This window comes from Arachis ipaensis, chromosome B3 (genome assembly GCF_059453495.1).
Source record: "Arachis ipaensis isolate K30076 ecotype BB chromosome B3, ASM5945349v1, whole genome shotgun sequence".
NCBI lineage: Eukaryota > Viridiplantae > Streptophyta > Magnoliopsida > Fabales > Fabaceae > Arachis > Arachis ipaensis.
In genome coordinates, this window is record NC_142438.1 from 47,056,440 (window position 1) to 47,063,672 (window position 7,233).

Below are 7,233 nucleotides of genomic sequence, written 5' to 3' on the forward strand. Positions count from 1 at the left end.
AACCGGAAGACGTTTACATGGGAAAGAGAGAGTTAGTTAGGTAGTTTTGAAAAAGTTAAGAAACAAACAAAAAGTTAGTTAGTTAGTTGAAACAAATTTTGAAAAGATAAGAAGTTAGGAAGTTAGAAAAGATATTTTGAAAAAGATAAGATGAGAAGATATTTTTGAAAAGATATGATAGAAATTAGTTTTGAAAAAGATTTGATTTTTAAAATCACAATTAATGACTTGATTCACAAGAAATCACAAGATATGATTCTAGGACTTAAAGTTTGAATCTTTCTTAACAAGCAAGTAACAAACTTAAAATTTTTGAATCAAAACATTAATTGATTATGGTATTTTCGAAAATTTGATATAAAAATGAGAAAAAGATTTTTGAAAATTATTTTTGGAATTTTCGAAAATAACCAAGAATTTTGAAAAAGATTTGATTTTTGAAAAAGATTTTGAAAAAGATAAGATTTTCAAATTGAAAATTTGATTTGACTCATGAGAAACAATTTGATTTTAAAAATTTTTGAAAAAGTCAACTCAAATTTTCGAATTTGATGAGAGAAAAAGGGAAAGATATTTTTTTAATTTTTGAATTTTTATGATGAGAGAGAAAAACAAGAAAAATGATGCAATGCATGGCAATTTTAGATCAAAATTATGAATGTGTGCAAGAATGCTATGAATGTCAAGATGAACACCAAGAACACAGTGAATATCATGATGAACATCAAGAACATATTTTTGAAAAATTTTATATGCAAAGAAAACATGCAAGACACCAAACTTAGAAATCTTTCATGTTTAGACTCTAATAAATAAAAAATGTACATGTAAAACAAGAAAAGACACAAAACAAGAAAAACATCAAGATCAAACAAGAAGACTGACAAAGAACAACTTGAAGATCATGAAGAACACTATGAATGCATGAAATTTTCGAAAAATGCAAGATGCACATGCAATTGACACCAAACTTATAACATGACTCAAGACTCAAACAAGAAAACATGAAATATTTTTTATTTTTGTGATTTTCTAAAATTTTTTTTTTTTGAATTTTTATTTTATATTTTTCGAAAAATTATTTTGAAAAAGAAAAATAAGGATTCAAAATTTTTAATATGAATTCCAGGAATCTTATGCTCTAAAGCTCCAATCAAAGGGTCAGGCACGGCTTGATAGCCAGCCAAGCTTTAGTATGTAACTCAGACATGACACGCCTGACATTCCTTACATTCAACAGCCAATTGGCTAAGAAAGATAAAGAAGCTCTTCTCTTAAGTATAAGAATTGAGACATGGCTTTACAGCCAGCAGGCTTTAACATGCTTCATGAAACACTAGAATTCATTCTTAAAAATTCTGAAGGAAAATATATTTTTGAAAATATTTTTATTTTAAAATATTTTTTTTTTTCGAAAACAAAAGAAAAATTTTTGAAAGATTTTTGAAAATAAAATAGAAAGAAAATTACCTAATCTGAGCAACAAGATGAACCGTCAGTTGTCCAAACTCGAACAATCCCCGGCAACGGCGCCAAAAACTTGGTGCATGAAATTGTGATCTCCAGGCTCGAACAAATCCTGGTAATGGCTCCAAAGCTTGGTGCTCTGATCTTAATTCATAATTGTCACAACTTCGATACAACTAACCAGCAAGTGCACTGGGTCGTCCAAGTAATACCTTACGTGAGTAAGGGTCGAATCCCACGGAGATTGTTGGTATGAAGCAAGCTATGGTCACCTTGTAAATCTCAGTCAGGCAGATATAAAGTGATAATGGTGTTTTTGAATATTATATAATAAAATAGGGATAGAGATACTTATGTAAATCATTGGTAGGAATTTCAGATAAGCGAATGGAGATGCTTTTCGTTCCTCTGAACCTCTGCTTTCCTGCTATCTTCATCCAATCAGTTTTACTCCTTTCCATGGCTGGCTTTATGTGATACATCACCACTGTCAACGGCTACTTTCGGTCATCTCACGGGAAAATGATCCAATGCCCTGTCACGGCACGGCTAATCGTCTGGAGGCATCACCCTTGCCAATGGCTTCATCTTATCCTCTCAGTGAATAATATGCTCACGCACCCTGTCACGGCACGGCTATTCATCTGTCGGTTCTCGATCATGCTGGAATAGGATTTACTATCCTTTTGCGTCTGTCACTAACGCCCTGCAATCGCGAGTTAGGAGCTCGTCACAGTCATTCATTCATTGAATCCTACTCGGAATACCACAGACAAGGTTTAGACCTTCCGGATTCTCTTGAATGCCGCCATCATTCTAGCTTACGCCACGAAAATTCTGGTTAGGAGATCTAAAAGATATTCATTCTAGCTTAATTCATGTAGAACGGAAGTGTTTGTCAGGCACGCGTTCATAAGGGAGAAGGATGATGAGCGTCACACATAATCATCACCTTCATCACGTTCTTGGGTGCGAATGGATATCTTAGAAGCGAAATAAGAAGAATTGAATAGAAAACAGTAGTACTTTGCATTAATCTTTGAGGAACAGCAGAGCTCCACACCTTAATCTATGGAGTGTAGAAACTCTACCGTTAAAAATACATAAGTGAAGGTCCAGGCATGGCCGAGATGGCCAGCCCCCTAAAACGTGATCAAAGGATCATAAGGTAATCCAAAGATGCCTAATACAATAGTAAGAGGTCCTATTTATAATAAACTAGCTACTAGGGTTTACATGAGTAAGTATTTGATGTATAAATCCACTTCCGGGGCCCACTTGGTGTGTGTTTGGGCTGAGCCTGAGTGTTGCACGTGCAGAGGCCAATTGTGGAGTTGAACGCCAGTTTTTGTGCTAGTTTGGGCGTTCAACTCTGGTTTTGGATCCTTTTCTGGCGCTGGACGCCAGATTTGGGTAGAAAGCTGGCGTTGAACGCCAGTTTACATCGTCAATTCTTGGCCAAAGTATGAACTATTATATATTGCTGGAAAGCCCTGGATGTCTACTTTCCAACGCAATTGGAAGCGCGCCATTTCGAGTTTTGTTGCTCCAGAAAATCCACTTTGAGTGCAGGGAGGTCAGAATCCAACAGCATCAGCAGTCCTTTTTCAACCTCTGAATCTGATTTCTGCTCAAGTCCCTCAATTTCAGCCAGAAAATACCTGAAATCACAGAAAAATACACAAACTCATAGTAAAGTCCAGAAATGTGAATTTAACACAAAATCTATTAAAAACATCCCTAAAAGTAACTAGATCCTACTAAAAACATACTAAAAACAATGTCAAAAAGCGTATAAATTATCCGCTCATCACAACACCAAACTTAAATTGTTGCTTGTCCCCAAGCAACTGAAAATCAAAATAGGATAAAAAGCATAGAATATACTATAAATTCCAAACTATCAATGAAACAGAGCTTCAATCATATGAGCGGGACTTATAGCTTTTTGCCTCTTGAATAGTTTTGGCATCTCACTTTATCCATTGAGGTTCAGAATGATTGGCATCTATAGGAACTTCAGATTTCAAATAGTGTTATTGACTCTCTTAGTTCAGCATGATGATTCTTGAACACAGCTTCTTTATGAGTCTTGGCCGTGGCCCTAAGCATTTTGTTTTCCAGTATTACCACCGGATACATAAATGCCACAGACACATAATTGGGTGAACCTTTTCAAATTGTGACTCAGCTTTGCTAAAGTCCCCAATTAGAGGTGTCCAGGGTTCTTAAGCACACTTTTTTTTTTGCTTTGGACGTTGACTTTAACCGCTCAGTCTCAAGTTTTCACTTGACACCTACACGCCACAAGCACATGGTTAGGGACAGCTTGGTTTAGCCGCTTAGACCAGGATTTTATTCCTTTAGGCCCTCCTATCCACTGATGCTCAAAGCCTTGGGGTCCTTTTTAATTGCCCTTGCCTTTTGGTTTTAAGGGTTATTGGCTTTTTGCTCTTGCCTCTTGGTTTTAAGAGCTTCGGCTTTTTCTGCTTGCTTTTTCTTTTTCTTTCTATTTTTTTTCGCCTATTTTTTTTTTTCTGCAAGCTTTGTTCTTTGCTGCTTTTTCTTGCTTCAAGAATCATTTTTATGATTTTTCAGATGATCAAATAACATGTCTCCTAGTCATCATTCTTTCAAGAGCCAACATATTTAACATTCTTAAACAACAACTTCAAAAGACATATGCACTGTTCAAGCATACATTCAGAAAACAAGAAGCATTGTCACCACATCAATATAATTAAACTAAGTTCAAGGATAAATTCGAAACTCATGTACTTCTTGTTCTTTTGAATTAAAACATTTTTCATTTAAGAGAGGTGATGGATTCATAGGACATTTATAACTTTAAGACAAAGTTACTAACTACTAATGATCATGTAATGAAGACACAAACATAGATAAGCACATAACATAGAAAACGAAAAGCAGAAGAAATAAGAGCAAGGAATGAATCCACCTTAGTGATGATGGCGTTTCAATGATGTTCTTGAGCTCTTCTATGTCTTTTCCTTGCCTTTGTGGCTTGATTCCTAGTGATTTTTGGTATTTCTATTCTCAGTTGCTTCCCATAATTACGTGGAGGGAAGTGCATCTCCTGAGGTATCTCAGGGATCTCTTGATTTGCAGCCACATGTTCTACCACTGAGCTATAGATCCTTTACATAATTGTTTTACCACACCAAATTTAGAATGTTGCTTGCCCTCGAGCAAAAGAAGAAGGAATAGATGAAGAAGAAGATGTGGAAATAAAAACTAGGATTATGAGGAGGTAAAGTGGGGATCCTGTGGGGTCCACAGATCCTGAGATGATCCTGTGGTGTCCACAGATCCTGAGGTGTCAAGGATTTATGTCCCTGCACCCATTAGGCATGTAAAATGCCCTTGCACACAACTCTGGGCGTTCAGCGCCAGGTTGGTGCCCATTTTGGGCGTTCAACGCCCCTTTGCTGCCATTTCTGGCGTTGAACGCCAGAACCATGCTTGTTCTGGGCGTTCAGCGCCAGAATGCTCCCATTCTGGGCGTTCAGCGCCAGAACCATGCTCTGTTCTGGCGTTTGAACGCCAGACAGATGCTCCTCCAGGGTGTGATTTTTCTTCTGCTGTTTTTGATTCCGTTTTCAATTTTTATATTTATTTTGTGACTCCACATGATCATGAACCTAGGAAAACATGAAAAACAATAAAAATAAGAATTAGATAAACATTGGGTTGCCTCCCAACAAGCGCTTCTTTAATGTCAATAGCTTGACAGTGAGCTCTCATGGAGCCTCACAGATGTGCAGAGCTTTGTTGAGACTCTCCAACACCAAACTTAGAGTTTGGATATGGGAGTTCAACACCAAACTTAGAGTTTGGTTGTGGCCTCCCAACACCAAACTTAGAGTTTGACTGTGGGGGCTCTGGTTGACTCTGCTTTGAGAGAAGCTTTTTCTGCTTCCTCTCCATGGTTGCAGAGGGAGATCCTTGAGTTTTAAACACAAGGGAGTTCTCATTCCATTGAAGGACTATTTCACCTCTGTCAACATCAATCACAGCTCTTGCTGTGGCCAGGAAAGGTCTTCCTAGGATGATGGATTCATCCTCTTCCTTTCCAGTATCCAGGACTATGAAATCAGTAGGTATGTAAAGGCCCTCAACCTTTACTAATACATCTTCTACTTGTCCATAAGCCTGTTTTCTTGATCTGTCTGCCATCTCTAGTGAGATTTTAGCAGCTTGCACCCCATAGATTCCCAGTTTCTCTATTACAGAGAGGGGCATGAGGTTTATTCCTGAACCAAGGTCACACAGAGCCTTAAAAATCATGGTGCCTATGGTACAGGGTATTATGAACTTTTCAGGATCCTGTCTCTTCTGAGGCAATGTCAGTTGATCCAGATCACTTAGTTCATTGATGAACAAGGGAGGTTCAACTTCCCAAGTATCAATGCCAAATAATTTGGCATTCAGCTTCATGATTGCACCAAGAAACTTGGCAGTTTGCTCTTCAGTAACATCCTCATTCTCTTCTGAAGAGGAATACTCATCAGAGCTCATGAAGGGTATAAGGAGGTTCAATGGAATCTCTATGGTCTCTAGATGAGCCTCAGAGTCCTTTGGTTCCCCAGAGGGAAGCTCCTTATTGATCACTGGACGTCCCTGGAGGTCTTCCTCCTTGGGATTCACGTCCTCTCCTCTCCTCACAGGTTCGGCCATGGCGCTTATGTCAATGGCCTTGCACTCTCCTTTTGGGTTCTCTTCTGTATTGCTTGGGAGAGTACTAGGAGGGATTTCAGTGATCCTTTTACTCAGCTGGCCCACTTGTGCTTCCAGATTTCTAATGGAAGACCTTGTTTCATTCATAAAACTTACAGTGGCCTTAGATAGATCAGAGACTAGATTTGCTAAATTAGAGGCATTTTATTCAGAGTTCTCTGTCTGTTGCTGAGTTGATGATGGAAAAAGCTTGCTATTGCTAAACCTGTTTCTTCCACCATTATTAAAGCCTTGTTGGGGCTTTTGATCCTTCCATGAGAAATTTGGATGATTTCTCCATGTTGAGTTATAGGTGTTTCCATAAGGTTCACCTAAGTAATTCACCTCTGCTATTGCAGGGTTCTCAGGATCATAAGCTTCTTCTTCAGGAGAAGCCTCTTGAGTACTGTTGGATGCAGCTTGCATTACATGCAGACTCTGAGAGATCATACTGACTTGCTGAGTCAATATTTTATTCTGAGCCAATATGGCATTCAGAGTATCAACCTCAAGAACTCCCTTCTTCATAGGCATCCCATTACTCCCAGGATTCCTTTCAGAAGTGTACATGAACTGGTTATTAGCAACCATGTCAATGAGTTCTTGAGTTTCTGCAGGCGTTTTCTTTAGGTGAATGGATCCACCTGCAGAAGTGTCCAGTGACATCTTTGATAGCTCAGATAAACCATCATAGAATATATCCAGGATGGTCCATTCTGAAAGCATGTCAGAAGGACACTTTTTGATCAACTGTTTGTATCTTTCCCAAGCTTCATAGAGGGATTCACCTTCTTTCTGTCTGAAGGTTTGAACATCAGCTCTAAGCTTTCTCAGCTTTTGAGGAGGAAAGTACTTGGCTAAGAAAGCCGTGACCAGCTTATCCCAAGAGTCAGGCTGTCTTTGGGTTGAGAATCCAACCATAATCTAGCTCTGTCTCTTACAGCAAAAGGGAAAAGCATGAGCCTGTAGATTTCAGGATCTACTCCATTAGTCTTAACAGTATCACATATCTGCAAGAATTCAGTTAAG

The 7,233-nt window shown here is 38.3% G+C and overlaps 1 non-coding gene across 1 annotated transcript; it reads left to right on the forward strand.

Annotated features, from left to right (window-relative positions):
* Positions 1-6,924: 6,924 nt before the first annotated feature.
* LOC148570518 (small nucleolar RNA R71) lies at positions 6,925-7,032 on the forward strand. Its single transcript, XR_015908225.1, has one exon. It is a non-coding gene; the product is annotated as a small nucleolar RNA R71 (small nucleolar RNA).
* Positions 7,033-7,233: the final 201 nt, after the last annotated feature.